This window comes from Sceloporus occidentalis, unplaced genomic scaffold (genome assembly GCF_023333645.1).
Source record: "Sceloporus occidentalis isolate IW3139 unplaced genomic scaffold, rSceOcc1.0.p SCAF_131, whole genome shotgun sequence".
NCBI lineage: Eukaryota > Metazoa > Chordata > Lepidosauria > Squamata > Phrynosomatidae > Sceloporus > Sceloporus occidentalis.
The window spans coordinates 1,508,228-1,526,338 of NW_028317111.1; the positions used below are offsets into that span (position 1 = coordinate 1,508,228).

Here is an 18,111-nt window from a genome sequence, read left to right on the forward strand (position 1 = left end):
TAATCGAGCAAATACGGTATGTATGGGTACCATGGGTACCCCGGCATATTTCCAAGTGGCTTGTGCTTTCCCGCACTTCTGCTCTGGATGAGTATGCTTTTTTTTTTTGTGGGATTGACTCTATAAATATGGACATTTTCTCTTGTTAATATCCTCATTATAAAAGTAATCAGGACGGGTCAAGATGAGAAGTTTTCTTTGTACCGCTACTATACTGATACTGAAATAGATTTTGATTCGGAAAGTCCTTGTTGTGCTCCTTCGTTTCATTTATATCGGTTAGTTAGATGATGCACCCAAATTAATGATACACATATTGCAAAATGCATATTCTGCTTTAAAAGAAGTTTTAGGCTACTGGTACTAGTTATGAGGCAAAGCACACATATAGTTGCGATTTGGAGGAGTAGTAGAGCCTCAAATGTGAAGTTCTGCAGCAGGCTGGTAAAGAATAGAAACAGCTCCCTTTTATATAAAGTCTGACCAGCACAAATCCGTCGACCTAAAAATATATGAAAATATTATGAAAATCCACTGGAACAAATCAAAGGAGTCATCAATTTGGAAAACACTTAAGAACCAAGGAGACTTTACATTATATAGAGAGATTAGATGACTATCTATGGTCCACGTTGTATTCTATTGCCCATGGAAACCACCCACTGTGCCAAATCCGCTAGTACTCTATGTCTATGTATATCTGTTGTGAGATAAATCTGGTGGTTTTACAGGCTTTTCGGTTCCTTTTGTTCATTTTACTAAATTAAGATCTTGCTAGGATGTTTTTGGATATTAAGATAACTGAAATATGTATCGACCGATAAATAATTTAAGTGGAAATACAGTACCTGCGAAGAAAGGCATAAATGCTTCCTTCTTTACAAATTTTCCTTCAGAATCTAGAAAATGTTGGGGGTAAAACTCATCTGGTTTCTCAAAGTGAGCTTTATCCTTTAGTACAGACGTTGGCAATGTGACAACCTGTGTATCCTATGAAAGAAAAGTAAACAAAAGAGTGCAGCGCTCCGTTTGTAATAACTCTATATTAATAGTGTTATGCAATACTTGAACATATCCGTCCTTACAAAATAACACCCATCGTGCATAATAAATAAAAAAAGAGAAAAAAAAACCAGGTATACTTAGATTCAAATCACATGTGATGTCTTCTATGAGACTCTCAGCAGGTTCACATAAAAAATAAAAGAAACATCTAGATAATAGTATAATATTGTTTATACAAGAGATATTAACCCTCCTATAAGATTGGTACTCACAATCTTTTGAGCAACCAAGTTTGCTCAAACTATAGGGCGTCTGTGTAGGAATAGCATAGGATCCAATAGTTTCTGGAAAACAGCAGCTTGTGGTGTTCCACTCAATGTTGTTGTTCCTCAATGAGCATCAGCTCAAGATATACAGGAGGTCAAAATGAAGAGGAGGATTTGAAATTAAAAATAGCAATTTATGGCTAGGTTTCCACTTGTTTTTTTTGCTAAAAACGCCCATAAAAACGCCAATAGCGCCACCTGGCGTTTTTTTAGTGAAAAAACGCTGCAGCCAGATGTTAGCTGTTCTTCAATAGGAAATCGCACATTGCCATATCCACTTGGCGTTTTTTTGTTTGGCGTTTTTTCAGTCCTCTGGCGTTTTTCTGCTTTTTTGGGCTCTGTGGCAGTTTTTCAAAATCACAGCATGTTGACACTGGCGTTTTTTGCAAGGAAATCTTGGCGTTTTTCTCCAATAGAAGTCAATGGGAGAGAAAAAACGACATGAAAAAGCCATGTGGGTTTTTTGCCTTGGCGTTTTTTATGGCGTTTTTTTCCACAGTTACAATGCAGAGGATGGACCCAGTATCTGTGTGTCCTACGAGAAATAGGCTGGAAACAAACAGTTTCACACAAAACAAAGTTCATATTGAATTTTACACCATTTGGAACAAACATGCCATTAAAAACAAACCAACTGGATCCTGCGTGCCAAAAGCAACAGCAAACAATTTGCACCATCATTTGGGGCCAATCTTCCTAGAGGAGCAGACATTCGGAATAAAGCCTGCCTTACAAACCACAGAAAAGAGACAAAAGGGTCCGCCGGGGAATTTAAGTAGAACTCTACCAAGTAAATGGCATCAGGAGGGGGCAGATACTTGCCATTTATCCTAATCCCTTTTAGCTGGGTGAAACTTCTAACTTGTAAAGGCTGGAAAAACTGCCTAAGGTCAAAAAAAGCAATTTCCACAGAAAGGCTAAAACTCCAGAAAAAACGCCAAAACGCAGGTAAATGCAGTGGCAGTTTTCTTGGCGTTTTTCCTGGCGTTTTTCATCAAGAAAATAACGCAGGACAAAAACCCAAGTAGAAACCTAGCCTATTAGTAGTAAAATCTAAAAAACGATATGCTTGCAACTTTCAGGTGGGCGTGTCGCCAATTTGCATAACGCGTTTCACCCAATCAGGCTTCCTCAGATGCATACCAGTCCCTCCTCTTCATTATCCTTATATGCTCTGCTGCATTAGATCTGCCAGGTGGAGTCCCTTTATGTGCAGCTGATGTTTAAATCCAATAATATTAGAATGCATTATGTATAAAAGTTTGTCCATATTCAGCACTCATATTTAAGTGTCCATAAAAATATCTATAACAATGTCCATATCGCACAAAGAGAATGAATTAAAAACACACGACTATAAAACATTTTAATCATAATAAGTTAGAAATTGTCTCAGAGACCTATCAAACCCATCCATATGGGGCATGTAGTGTTTCTCACATATTAGTAAAATATTTATAAAGATCATGTATAAATACCAATATAAATAGATATACATTACATCATTTAAAACATATAAAACATATATGAGAAATATATATCTAAAACCACATATACATATATATATTAATTATAAATTAGTTTCATATTTTATGAGGGAATAATTAATCTAAAAAATTAAATAGATCAAAATCCTGATTCAATCCCATAGGATGTAGTGTTTTCAATACATAGACCCACTTCATCTCAATCTGACCAACTTTTTTAATAAAATTTCCTCCTCTCCAATTTCTCTGGACTACCTGTATACCTATATATTTAAGGTGCTTAGGGTCGCTGTTGTGACATTCTTTAAAGTGTAGAGGTACAGTGTGATTTGTTTGAGCTCCCCTTATTGCTCTGACATGTTCATCGATTCTTTTGTGAAGTGGTCTCACCGTTCTTCCAACATATTGGAGTCCACATGGGCATTCCAATAGATAAATAACATTTTTAGTATGGCATGTTATTACATTTTTTATGTTATATTGTTTGCCTGTTCTACAACTCTTGAACACTTTAATTGCTGACCTGTTCATACAGTTTGTCCCTTGACATGAGGTGCATTGTCCACATTTATAAAACCCTGTATTATTATGTATAAATCCATTATCCTTATGTTGAGATTTAATAAAACTAGAAGTTAAACTTAAACTCAAATTTGGAGCCCCCCTATAAATCACTTTAGGGGTTTCAGGGAGGATTTGTTTCAGGTCATCATCCTTTAAAAGTATAGACCAATGACGTTTAACAATTTTTTTTAACTCGTGATGGCATTTATCATAATTGAAAATTAAAGGTATCGTATTATCTTGAACGTCCCTTTTTTTTGGATGTTAATAAATGTGTCCGTTCTACCATCTTGGTCTCCCTCATCGCTTTTTGTAATATTGATTCTGGATAACCTTTTTGTATAAATTCATCGTTAACCTTATTAATTTGTTGTTGGTATATAGAATTATTTGAACAGTTACGTTTTATGCGCATGAACTGTCCCTTAGGGATGTTATTCAGCAATGGACTATAGTGTCCACTATTATAGAGGATATAACTGTTTGGGTCCACTAATTTAAAGAAAGTTTTTGTGCATAATTTTGATTGTTCAATATATATTAAAAGATCCAGATATGAAATTTGTTGTTTGCTATGTTCTGAGGTTAAATTGATCCCCCACTGATTAGTATTAAGATGCTCCAAAAATGAATACAATCCTTCCGCTGGACCATCCCAAGTAAAAAACAGATCATCTATATAACGACGATAGGCAATCAAATTTTGCCCACAGCTATGGGAAGAATAGACAAACGTCTCTTCCCAATATGCCATGAATAGATTGGCATAGCTGGGAGCAAAACGAGTGCCCATCGCCGTTCCTCGTTGTTGTAAATAGAATTGGTCATTAAAGAAAAAGTAATTATTTTGTAAAATCCACTGGATGGCTCTTATTATAAAATCACCCTGTATTTTAGGTATGTTTTCTTCTCTATTCAAAAAATATCCTATAGCTTCACAGCCCTTTTCATGTTGAATTATCGTGTATAATGAAGATACATCACACGTAACTAAAAAATAACTATCCTTCCATTGGATCCCTTCCAATTGTTGTAGCAAACTTGTTGTGTCTTTTAGATAAGATCTTGTTTTTTTCACCATAGGTTGTAAAAACTCATCAATATATTTAGACAAATTTGCAGAAATCGATCCAATCCCTGAAACTATTGGTCGTCCGGGAGGATTCTGTAAACAGTCAAGTGTGTTTTTAATTCATTCTCTTTGTGCGATATGGACATTGTTATAGATATTTTTATGGGCACTTAAATATGGGTGCTGAATATGGACAAACTTTTATACATAATGCATTCTAATATTATTGGATTTAAACATCAGCTGCACATAAAGGGACTCCACCTGGCAGATCTAATGCAGCAGAGCATATAAGGATAATGAAGAGGAGGGACTGGTATGCATCTGAGGAAGCCTGATTGGGTGAAACGCGTTATGCAAATTGGCGACACGCCCACCTGGAAGTAGCACAAACTACACAGGCAAAGCATGGAACTTTGTTTGCTTGTTGCAAGCATATCGTTTTTTAGATTTTACTACTAATAAATTGCTATTTTTACTTTCAAATCCTCCTCTTCATTTTGACCTCCTGTATATCTTGAGCTGATGCTCATTGAGGAACAACAACATTGAGTGGAACACCACAAGCTGCTGTTTTCCAGAAACTATTGGAGCCTATGCTATTTCTACACAGACGCCCTATAGTTTGAGCAAACTTGGTTGCTCAAAAGATTGTGAGTACCAATCCTATAGGAGGGGTAATATCTCTTGTATAAACAATATTATACTATTATCTATGTTTCTTTTATTTTTCATGTGAACCTGCTGAGAGTCTCATAGAAGACATCACATGTGATTTGAATCTAAGTATACCTGGTTTTTTGTTTGTTTTTTTGTTTTTTTCTTTCTTTTTATTTATTATGCACGATGGGTGTTATTTTGTAAGGACGGATATGTTCAAGTATTGCATAACACTATTAATATAGAGTTATTACAAACGGAGCGCTGCACTCTATCTTTTGTTTGTTTTATTGTCACATAAGGGTTAAGTGTTAAGTGCTGGCAGCTATTTATACTCACTTTGTATATCAAAATATCTATTAGAAGCGCCGTCATTCACTTTATTTTTGTACATATGAAAGAAAAGTAATTAAGAGATTCTGCTGTGTTTGTAAAAAAATATTCCACACGTCATATTTTCATACCCAATCGTAAGAATGTCCCTTTTTTACCTGTCTACTGCTCCCCTGAACCGGAAGTTAAGATGGCTGTCCCCGTGACATTGACATAAGGTAGGTTTCTAATACATATTGTTTATACTGTCTGTTTTTGTACTCCTGAGGACTTTCTTCACGTAGGTTTATTAAATGTTTTGCACTGTTAAATGTGCCTAGATCTCGAAAATGCCCCCTAAGTAGGTAGGATAGGGGCCCACGAAATGAACCAAGGCTGAATGTAGGATTGTACATCGCTATGGAATATAATGGCGCTATATAAACAATAAATAGTAATAATGTAGGAGTAGAGTAGGATTTATTAATAAAGACTGTTGACTATGATATCATTTGAGAGGTCTTTAAAGGCTCTTCTCAACTCCTTGTGCTGTACTGTCTATGTGTGTGTGTGTGTGTGTATATATATATATATATATATATATATACATACATACATACATACACACACTTGTTATATATATGTTATATGTATATACGCCACTGTTCAGGACCACTTAGCTGTTTTCATTGAAAACAGGATTTATAGCTGTAACATAATTGCGAAATGTTTTTCATACAATCAACTTTTTAAACTTGGATCAGCGAACACAACATGCCATTGGAACACAGGAGTGATGGGAGTGATAAAGGGCCATTGGAACACAGGAGTGATGGGAGTGATAAAGGGCCATTGGAGCACAGGACTGATGGGAGTGATAAAGGGCCATTGGAACACAGGAGTGATGGGAGTGATAAAGGGCCATTGGAACACAGGAGTGATGGGAGTGATAAAGGGTCTCTCTCCTCTCTTTACGGTCCCCCTGCATCCAATGCAGAATGTAAAATAGACTGGATTTTTGTTTCTATCAGCTGTATAAACTCAGATACTTGCCTTTGGGATAAAATATCCCCGGAATGTAATATCTTGAGTAGTTGCATGCGGAATACTGAGTGGTACGATGTCACTGAATCTTTGGATTACGTGAATAACGGCGTCGGTATACGGCATTAGCTTTCTGTGTTCTACTTGAGGCTTGGTAGATCCAATCACTTCATCTATTTCATCTTGGACCTTTTCTATGAAAACAGAGATATTAAAGTCTTGCATAAATAAATACAAAATACAAATAAGGTATGAAAACAGTATGACCACAGAAACTTATGCTAGAATCACATCTCTAGGGCATCTGAGATAAAATATATGAGCTCAGCAACTCATATGTGTATTATAAGAGACCAATCTTGATTTGTTTCTCCAGTACCAATGGTTGGGCTGGGTCTGTATAATATATGGTTTGGTGAAAAAGATGGCCCCTGCTTGACTTATGATGTAGTGGGAACTCTTCTTGCCGGACAAATTCATGAAAGTTGGTCTTGAGATTGTGGTGCACTGGGGTGAACCTAGCCAGCACCCATAGCATGCTGCTTCCCCTCGAGGAGCCCAGCAGAAAGGACCGCTGTACAGAGGTTGGCTCCCAGCCTAATTACACTAATGTATGGTTTTCTTACTTTGAATTTCCGGATATTTCATCATTAGCAGAAGGCCCCATCGGAGGCTGGTCGAGGTCGTCTCCATCCCGGCAGCAAATAAATCAATCACAAGTGTTGTTAGATTTTCATCATGGAAATATAATTCAATATTTTTACAATATTTTCCACCAAAATAACATTATGAAATGATTTCATGAAACTCCAAAATTGTGCCTTATTTAGCATTGTATTTTTGTGGAAACTAGATATTTTGTCATTAAACCTCTAGCACTCTTAACTTTAAAGGTCATGCACACAAATCAAATAGTGACACGAAATCTTATTGTTATCCTAAACTCAGTTTACAAAAAAGGATAATTAGCCAGAAAATTAACACAAGGGTAATCTGCAAGTTGCTCTCCCATTGTTCTTAATGCGCAGCTTTGGTGGTTGTCGTTCAACAGTAAATACTAGACCTGTGGACCAAAAAATGATTCAAACTAATATTTCATTTTGTTTTTGGTCCAATTGTCTTGACATAGTCTAGGCCAACTAGGCCTCTTTGGGTTAACCAATGAATTTCTAATAACTAATTAGTTGTTGGTAATCATCCCTGCAGGAACCGTGTACTTTGAGGGTAATGTGGAATTGACAAGGTGAAAGGACGGACTTGGGGCTAGAACAGCTCACCAGTGACATTGGACTTGCCATAAGTCTTAAAATCTCATTTACTAAGTGGATGAGTCTCAAAATCGTTGGGTTGTCATAGGCAAACCGTTCACCGAAAACCGTGGATACGATTATATTGGCCACAGCAGAATTCATTAACGTGGTGTTCTCAAATGGCTCTCTTGGAAAGAGAGAGGGAAAAAAAAGCTGAACATTCAATCGGGGATAGACCATGCAAAACTACCATTGCGCTCTGTACACAGCTAAAATTGTTCATCGGAATCCAACAGTCCAGCCAAAAAAGAACATCTGTCCATGAAACGAATAAACTGGATTGATTCTTGCAAGAAACCAAGTCCATAGGTTTGTGTATTTGATATAAAACGTTAAATGTATTGATCTAGGAATTATTGTTTTCTCCTCATGGAGTCATCAAGGAATTTGATTTCATTTTGGGCAAAATTGGCACATTTTTATTTAAATCAAGAGGAATGCCCCATATAAAGAAATAGTTTGGCAACAATAACATATTTACTTTTAAAGCCTTTACCATGAATTTTCGATGGGACATTAGGGTCAGTTTAAACTAGATACACACATATTCATTTAATTTAACACATAAAAGTCCTACACAAACCAAATGGATTAGTTCAAGCCAGCTCTAACCTTTGTATGAATTGATTTTTTTCCACCAAGGAATTGCATTCTTCACTAATTTTATCTTCTATGATTTTCTTTCCCATTTGCAAAATCTCGCAGTGTTGAGATAGTAAATCTTTTCATCACTTTCCAGTTCTCATAGCTGGAAAACGCAATGCCTGAAAGGTATAAAAAAAAAAAAAAAAAAAAGATCAATACATGGATGCTAAAAAAAAACAAAAAAAAAACCAACAAGAGTATATGTCCTCACCTAAAACTTGCAAAATGTTCAACCCTCCACCCACAATACACAAATATGAGAAAAAAATCAAAATAAACTCTTAAATGTGCTGCCATCAGATGAGATTAATTATGCTTTTCTACACTTTTCTATTATTATTATTATTATTTTATTTTTTTTAGCATTTGGCCTCTTTCTTTCCTGCTAATAAATAGGAATGATGGCTTTGTGGATGGTTGCTAGAATGGCCTTGAAATGGTATTTAATCACCTTTTTTTTTTCAATGGGGTGGACAGTCATTTTCACTGCCTGCGGTGGTTCCTCCCAAAGGATATTTAGATGGACTCCTACTCTACCTGGAGGACTTAGAGGTAGGGAGTGGTGTGTATGTGTAGAGATTTTTTTTACTTTACCACCTGCATGGAATGGCATCCAGTCCTCTTCCAATGGGGTTTTCATATGTTTTAACATCCCTTACCCCAGGTGGCAGGGGTGGGGAACAATATGGCAAGGATGCCCCCCCTAAGTGCTGTTTATATATCCCACTGAAAGCAGCACTGGGCATGAGGAGGGGATGCACTTGGGGCAGTGCCTCCCATATAGTAATTTTAACGTGTTTAAACCCCCAATTTCTGAGCAGGGAATGAGGATGAGAGTGGTATATTTGGGGGCCATTGCTTCCATTTTAAATGAATAACCACCTGTCTGTCAGGGTTCAGCCCCAGCCCTGCAAACTGCCAGGCGTGGCCGCCCCTTTTAGTGGTCTGCCTGGAGTTAAACTCCTCTCCACAGCTTGCTATCCTGTTTATTACTGTCTGTATTGTATGTACCTTAGCCCTCTTTCCCTTATACATCTCAGCTCCTCACTCCAGCCCCTGTGTTCTTTGCCTTGTTGCCTGTCCTTTGTGGCATCCTGTGCCATGTATGCATGTCTTGCTATGTATATAATTAATGTGCTGTGTATTTATGTTCAGCTGTGTTTTGTTATACCATTACCCTGCCTCCCTCACCTGAAGCCTAGACGACTCACACCTGATCTGATGATTCATTAAGTTCATTAAGTTCTTTGGAGCCATAGTTCATGCCAGACGCTGGATCTGCCTGTTGGATTTGCCTGCTTACCTGCCTGTTATCGCTTTCACCCGGACTGCCTACTGGATTTCCCCTTTTTTGCTTGCTACCTGTCCCAGACCCTTTTGAATACTTACCTGGACTTTTCTACTCTCATACTCCCCGGCAGTCTGTATGCATGATATGCCTCCTACTCTGCTGCTTCTGGTGAGATGCCTTGCTTTGCTTTTGTGTCCTTTGTGAAGTTTGTTTCAATCACTGCGTTCTTACAGTCCTGCGCTCTGGACTCCAACATCCAGTTAAGGGCTGCAATATGATGAGCCTGACACTGTCCCTCTGCCCATAAGATCAGGGATGCTCACTCTCAGCACTCTCAGTTTAGTAAATAGATCTATGAATTATTCACCAAAGAAATCGGAAACCTTTCCTTTACGTAATAAGTTTTGCAATTGTGTTTTGTTTGTCATCTATAGACCTGATTATTATTTCTCTCGCTTTTAAGAGCTTCATAAGGTATATATATATATATATAACTTACCATACCCTCTTGAGAAATCTAGTAAGATAGGCATTTGGGGTCTTCCAGAAAATGCCTCGGCGTGATTTACAAGAGCATCTTTCACGGTCTCGTAACCACACAGCACCGCTACCGTCACCGATCCTGAGTAAAGAGTGAATATCGATCCATACGTCTTCGATAACTGCAGAGAAAAATATATATTACATGTAATATAATTATATGCTGTCTAGCTAATAAAACCATAAACACAAAGTACATGATTGCCACCAGTGAGTTTCGAGGAAGGTCACTCGTTTCTACTGCTTGTAACTTATTAGAATCTCAAATGTGTGAATTTTCTTAATTATCAGATACCCCCAATGGATACGTAATCATGGATAACAAGGGTAATGAAGGATGTTTATTTATTATTTTATTCACACAGCTTTGTCATTCACCAATTAATTATTTTCCACCTCCCCAGAATCCTGCCAACTAATCTCGAGGATGAAGAAAGCAAAACTCTACATATCTCTGAACATAATCATGTATGCTTTTAATAAATCGTGATTTTGTAGATTTTTTTTTTATTAGAACACATTAGAACATTTACCTGTAAAAGCGAATCAAAGGGTTGCTTCAGATTCACATTGTGAAAATTCCCAATGATTGGCAACGGGTTTGGTCCTGGAGGTAAATTCTGAATAAAATTTTTACTTCGATCAAAGAACAAATAATGCAAACACACACATAGAAGAAAGAAATAAACTACAGCCAATGGATCAATAGGAATCATGTTTTACCCAAAACCTGGACAGAGGAGACAAAATAAAAATAGGTGTATGTTATTAAGTATAATGTATTAACATATTATTACTGGCATTGGTAACCCATTACTTAATAATCTAACCCAAACACTTAAGGGTATAATAGTATATTCTGTTTTTTTTGGCTGCAGCTGGATATCTGCTTGAACATTTCTTATGGCGTTAGCAGAGCCGGCCTTAAGTGTTCAGGCGCCCTGTGCGGACTACTCCTCTGGCGCCCCCTTCTCACAACCCCCCCCCCTCTGCCCCTTCTCGCCGCACAGGTCGCACACCCCTAAGGCCGGCCCTGGGCATTGGTATTTGAAAGCCTAGTTGGGCTTCTTCTTTCTGACACCATCGATGCTGTGTCACGGTTGTCCAGACCTGGATCTACGATTACCCCCCCCAATCACGCGTGCGATCACACTTTTGTACCAAAAAATCATAAAAAAAAAATGTGAATAATAAAATAATTGATAAAAATAATAAACAGTTTACAGATCCCAACTATATCACCATGATATCTTTAGGGCTACTATCTGGTTAGGAGACTAAAAGACTAAAGGAGGCTTATAAGATGATCTCTAGTAAAGAAAAAGATAAAAAATTATAAAAAAAAAATATAACTCCCACTAAAGTATAACATTTAAAAAACATTTTGCCACCCCCAACCCGAAAATTAAAAAAGCCCAGTTTGTAAGGAAGCTTTTTTTTTTTTTAACTCTCCCCAAAAATATATATATTTCCTGGGTATTATGTACTATGTACTTGGGGGATATTGCTACATGTAACTAACCTGTGGGGAATGTTTTGTTTTTTTCTTCAAATTTTCTACATGTTTTTTATATATTATTTGGGAAGTTATACATATGAAAATGTTATCAATAGAAAGCCCTATTTATCCTCAAAAAAGCAATATATCATTTTGGGGGGGGCATTAACCGCAGAAAAATAGGAAAATTATGGTTAAAGAAACTTAAAATTGGAAAAAGAAGGAAGGAGCTAAGGGCACCCTTAAGTTAAAGCGGAACATTTAGAGTGAGAAATACTTTGTTATCCAATGGGCTCATAATGGACAAATGCCCCCTGCAGTAGTAGTAGTGACTGTAGGAGAATCCAGGAATAGTTGTTTTTAGGCATGGAATAAAAAAGACTGGATTGGCTGCTTCTTATTTATATTATTTATTCATGAGTATTACTAGCAGGATGCAGAAAATGAATAGATTCATCCCCACCTAAAGCAATGCGAATCATGTATATTAACATGCATGTTACAGGCAAAGTGCCAAGTTACTGGTCGAGTCATACAGGTTTTGTGTGAATCATGGTTTTCTTTTAACACAATGTATATACATATATAACCATATAAGCTTACAGAAGTATAGTATCCTTGTATGCCGCCCGGCAACCCTTATATGTGATATATTGATATAACTAACTAAGGAATTTAGTCTTTTCTTTAATCAATTTGTTGCTGCTGTTTCTAGACACATTTTTGGGGCTTTTAGGGCTTTGGAACCCTTTGATACCTTCATACCCAGCAAACATTCTGACCTCCTAGAGAAGATGAACACCACCGGGGGAAAAGAAGGAATTGGATCCCAAAGCCAGAATGTCGAAATTAAAGGGATCCCCTTCCAACTCTAACTACCAATTTCCATTTCTCAGGAGGGACGGGCTGTGTGGTGTCCCTGCACATAAGTGTACCATGTTGTTTTACTAAAACATTTATGTGTTTACTGCAGACACTATTTTAATAAATATGTCAAAGAAATATATTCTTAGTCATCCAAATTAGTTACTCAAATTTCCATCAGTAGCTCATAAATGGCCCCAAAAAAACTAAGCCACAGTCTTCAAACTACAAGACTTCGAAATCAACTTAAGCACAGCCATCAAGAAAGAACTGTTGTACCTCTCAACCTAGGAAAGCATAAAATATACCTTAAAATTTGACTCTTGACCACAGAAACTCCCCATAAAACATATGCAACAACATTGCTTATAATCAGATGAAGAAATAATTTTATCATGGAATCAATTGATATAGACACTGGGTTTGCGTCAATAAAGACACAATTTTTTTTTCCTGACACACTTGATGTACAACTTGCCTATGGGCTGTGCTCAGCGGTAAACGTGACCGAGAAGTACCCTGCATACCCTAAACATAGATGAGAGCCAGGAGCCACCTAAAGGTGGACATTCAAAGGGACTATTAATAAATTCTTAAGCGGCTATTTACTTACAGGTCTATAGGTGTCCACAACGTGCGTTGGTTTGATCTTCTGGAACCTCTGTCAACGCCACTGTCACACCAACTTGTGTAGTGCATACATGGACTTGCTACCTGGTAGAGATGGTATGGCCAATTTCAGTATGAGAGGGGTTAATTTGATTGTACAGGCATGTGGTGCCAAAAGGTCTTGTGAGATAAATTTGTCCTTTGAAGCTCGGACTCCAACCGGGGCCTTCTACAGGGTGTGAGGTCCTGCAGTGGAGCTGCTGCTTTGTCTAGGTCAGTGATGGGCAACCTTTTTGGCGTGGTGTGTCAAAAATCGGCAAAAAATCGAGCATAACTCGCATGGTGTGTCACTTCGACAAAAAAACATGCACCTCTACCCCCAGGCTTGCCACTCTGCCCCCCTGATATGCCTTCTAACCCCCTATATGCCACTCTGCCTCCAGAAATGCCTTATACCCCCTATATGCCACTCTGTCCCATGATATGCCTTCTAACCCCCTATATGTCACTCTGCCATATAGGGGGTTAAAAGGCATATCATGGGACAGAGTGGCATATAGGGGGGTATAAGGCATTTCTGGAGGCAGAGTGGCATATAGGGGGACACACTTACATACACACACACATGCCGATTTTTTTGGTTTTTAACAAATACAAAAAACATTATACAGTACAAAAAATACATTATTTTACTCACCTTCTACTTGTCTTGACTTCCTGGTAGCTGCACACTGTTCTCCTCTATGCTGACAGGAAGCCACTGACCTGACATCCGGTGCTGCAGCAGTCTGAGTGCGAGGGGGCGGAGCTTCCACCTCACGCTGCTCCCATCACTATGCAGCCATCAGACTGCTGGGAATGTAATCTAAACGGCCGGTGCGTGCTGATGCCGCCGGCCGGAGCTACTTTAACACTTTTTTTTTTTTATTTATATGGTAAGCTGGATCGGCTTGCCATATAAAGTAAAAAAAAAGTATTGAAACATTCCCAGCAATCTGATGGCCGCATAGTGATGGGAGCAGCGTGAGGGGTGAAAGGTCAGTGCGAGGGGTCGGAGCTTTCACCCCTCACACTGCTCCCATCACTAGACGGCCATCGCACACGGCTGCTGGGTGCACAGATTCTTTCATCCTCGGCGGCCGTGCAGGAGCCGAGGATGAATCGCATGAAATCCTGCGCGTGTCACCCCAAATGGCTACGCGTGTCAGCACTGACACGCGTGTCATAGGTTCGCCATCACTGGTCTAGGTTCAGATGTAGACGACCGTATGCCTGTATCCCCGTATAGATACTGGATTCTTTGATATGCTAAGTGACCACTAGCAGTCAGGAAAACCATTTCATATCCAGGTCATATCCAACCCATATCAATAATATATTCGTTATTATACCTCCTTGTGTGCATACCTGGAACGGGGAAAGCGCACCCTACAAAAAGAGTACAAACATGGAGGCGCCACTTAACCAGTTTGGAAGGAATTGTGAAGTCTATGATGTTCAGTCATAAGTAGCAAGTGTGACATATCTATGGACTTCACAATTTACAGGAAATTCATAAATGCACAAATTATTGCTGTGGCGAGCACAGGAGGGACGATAAAATGAAAATAAGTTATTTGGACTGATATGTTTCCACTACTCAAGGGGGAGGTCACTTATGGTACACCTTCCCTCCGCTTATACCACCTCTGGGCCGGCTTGGAAACTCGAGATGAACTGGGAAAGAGTATAAAATTAACGAGAGAAGGTTGGTCTTTGTGCTTACTAGGGGCCAAGATCTAATTTTGAGTAAGTCGCCATCTTTCCTTGCCGGAGCCCTACGGACAGAAAAACTGTTACTTGACCATTCAGTGAGTAGTTAGGTTTTCTGTAATTTTCTCCTTTTTATTTTTATCTGTTGGTGTAAATAATCTGTTATCTTTTTGTACATGCACTGTGATTTTTTTGTTCATAATAAATATTCCTTTATTAAGTTCTGCCTGTCTGGTAAAGACTCACGTTACCCGATTAGACCATTTTATTGGTAATTTTAAATCACATAATTATTGTGTTAAAATATAGTGTGGGTTTTTTTAGTCTGATTCGTTTGGGGTACCAAGGCACCCCATTTCTAAATTGTCTTGGTGGTGGCAGCGTTATTTTAATATTTGTTATATCATTATAGTTAATTGCGGGTCGTATTAAGGGTGGATATTTGTATTTTTATCACTATTTTCGGTCTAGGGCAGACAGATAGTGAATTTTAACCCTTTTACCACCAGAACCAAGTCACGTGCACGCTTGGAGTAGAGTGCGTTCGTGACAGCCACCCCTAGTCTTTTATACTCTTGCTTACCTAACGAACCTGACTGTAGCTAAATATCTGCAATCCAAACATGTTCAACCAGTGCTTGCTCTTTTAAGTGATTACCTCCCCAACACTTTTTTTTTAAGATGCCTCATTACCATATTTGCTCGATTATAAGACGACCCCCCCAAATATTAATATTAATTTAGGAAAAAAAGAAAAAGCCTGAATATAAGACGACCCTATAGGAAAAAAGTTTTACCAGTAAATGTTAATTCATTTAAACTATTTTTTTAATAAATGCTATGTTTGAGAAAAATATTTTGGTTTTATTTCCTTCTATTTTCCAACCTGCCCCCCAGTTACGCACATCTGCCCCAGAAATGCCTTATACCCCCTATATGCCACTGTGCCCCATGATATGCCTTTTAACCCTATATGCCACTGTGCCCCATGATATGCCTTTTAACCCTACATGCCACTCTGGCACTTAGAGGGTTAAAAGGCATATTATGGGGAAGAGTGGCATATAGGGAGGTATAGGGCATTTCAGGAGGCAGAGTGGCGTATAGAGGGTTAAAAAGGCCTTTCTGGAGGCAGAGTGGCATTAAGGGGGTTAAAAGGCATTTCACAGAGCACCCTGCCTCCAGAAATGCCTTATGCCCCCCATTTAACACTCCCCCCCGCCCCACTTACCGGTACTTCTGAGTCTCCTGTCATGTAGCTGGGGAAGCGTGTAGACTCACGCTGCAGCCGGAAGGAGGCGTGGCTAGCAGCGGGGGTTGTCTGCGTGCATCACGCAGACATTCCCCGGCTGTCAGAGATCAGAGTTCCCCGTGCCGGCCACTCTGAAGTACCGGTAAGTGGGGCGGGGGAGTTGAGACAGGAGGATCCAGATCACCTGCAGCTGCGGGGGATCTGGATCTTAGTCGTCTCATAGTCAGACTTTGAGGTCTGATTATAAGACGAGGGGTATTTTTCAGAGCATTTGCTCTGGAAAAAACCTTGTCTTATAATCGAGCAAATACGGTAATTAGCAAATGCTTATTGTATGGTCTTTAAGAAGCCTAATTCTTCATTAATATGGAGCCGACAATTATGGGTGAACTTGTGAACTGCTTAATGAATTCACTCCTAAATAAAGACAATAGATTTTTCTTACAATTAATAATGAATTAATTATGTATGGCCACAGCGCTTTATTGCTCAATTGCTACACACTGTGGCACGCACAATTATAAATCGTGAATAAAACAGCATGACGCAAAATTGGCAAGCATTGTAACTTGACAACAGACCTTGATAACAATAAGTTCCTCAAAGGACCATGCCCCTAGGCAACATCACCAAACGTTATAAACACGACAAACTGCTGTCTCTTATCTATCCATTGATACCCTTTCCACCAAATTGTTTTTGAACAATGGACCAACGGCCATAGCCTGGACATGTGGACACCTTCACATGCTCCAGCTCCTCCACAACTCTTTCGCCTTCTCGATCCCAATCGTATGTCTAACAACCAAGTATCAGTGCCAGTATCGCTTTGCTACACACCATCCTTCTGGAACAAGCTGTTGTCACCCTCTAACTCGGGGTGAGCCAAAACAATGCCCCCCAACCTACTGACAAACTTAGGAATGGCCTTACTAACTTTCTGCCTGGCATTGCCGACCCTTGTAATGACCGAGCCCCCCCTCTAGAATAAATAGGGAACAATATGAGACCAAACAATGATAATCCCAGGGAATAGTGACCGCAATTTTAGGATATCACATTTTATGTCCCTCATCAACACTCGAAGAGGCTTCTGACATAGGTCACTACCACCTGCATGAATATCCTTCCATCTAAGGCCCCTAAAGCCCCACCACCTAAACTGCGCCTCGCCTGCCATGTTGTTCGACGTTGATTCTGACTTTTGAGGTTTTCTCTGCCCAGAACACATAAAAATCCCAGTCACCCAGGAAAACAGAATTATAAACGTTTCTTCTTTTTATAATTATTATTTCATATTTTTTATATTTATTTGTGAGGCAAACCGATAGCGGTTCAAACCCACAGCCCATGACCCCTTCCAAATTTATATCTTGATGTCAGGAAGGAGCAATCTGATGCAACAGTAAGGGGCCCGATACACGGTGGCCTCATAGCGAAAAATCCCTCCACACATTTCTTTGGACAAACCGGTGACCCATGCAGAGCATGAAGCTAAATGCGAAAGCCCTTACCTTCCAGCAAGAAACCAAAGCACCGTACATGAGGGAGACACCAATTCACTAACTCACAATGCTCTAAAGAAGGCCAAAAGAAACGTGGTTCTAAACAGAAACACCTCAGACTCTGAGCGACATACCAACCTAAGGTTATTGCAAAGAGACAAAAGGATTTCAAACAACACCGGCCTCCTCTTAGCGTGTTATGATCCCTTCTGTAACCTTTAACTGCCTGAGTGTCAGGGACTGGGTCCATACAGACGACTGTAAAGACCCAGAGCGCCCAAAGATGGAGTTCAGGAGGTATTGAGCAGTAGTGGAGTTGGACAGGGCCTGATGCAGGGCGACTGCACTCTCCCAGGTGGGCATCTAGGGTTGAGC

The 18,111-nt window shown here is 39.1% G+C and overlaps 1 pseudogene; it reads right to left on the reverse strand.

Moving 5' to 3' along the window:
* Positions 1–266: 266 nt before the first annotated feature.
* On the reverse strand, positions 267–10,972 carry LOC149281498 (cytochrome P450 2K1-like; annotated as a pseudogene).
* Between the last annotated feature and the right edge of the window lie 7,139 nt (positions 10,973–18,111).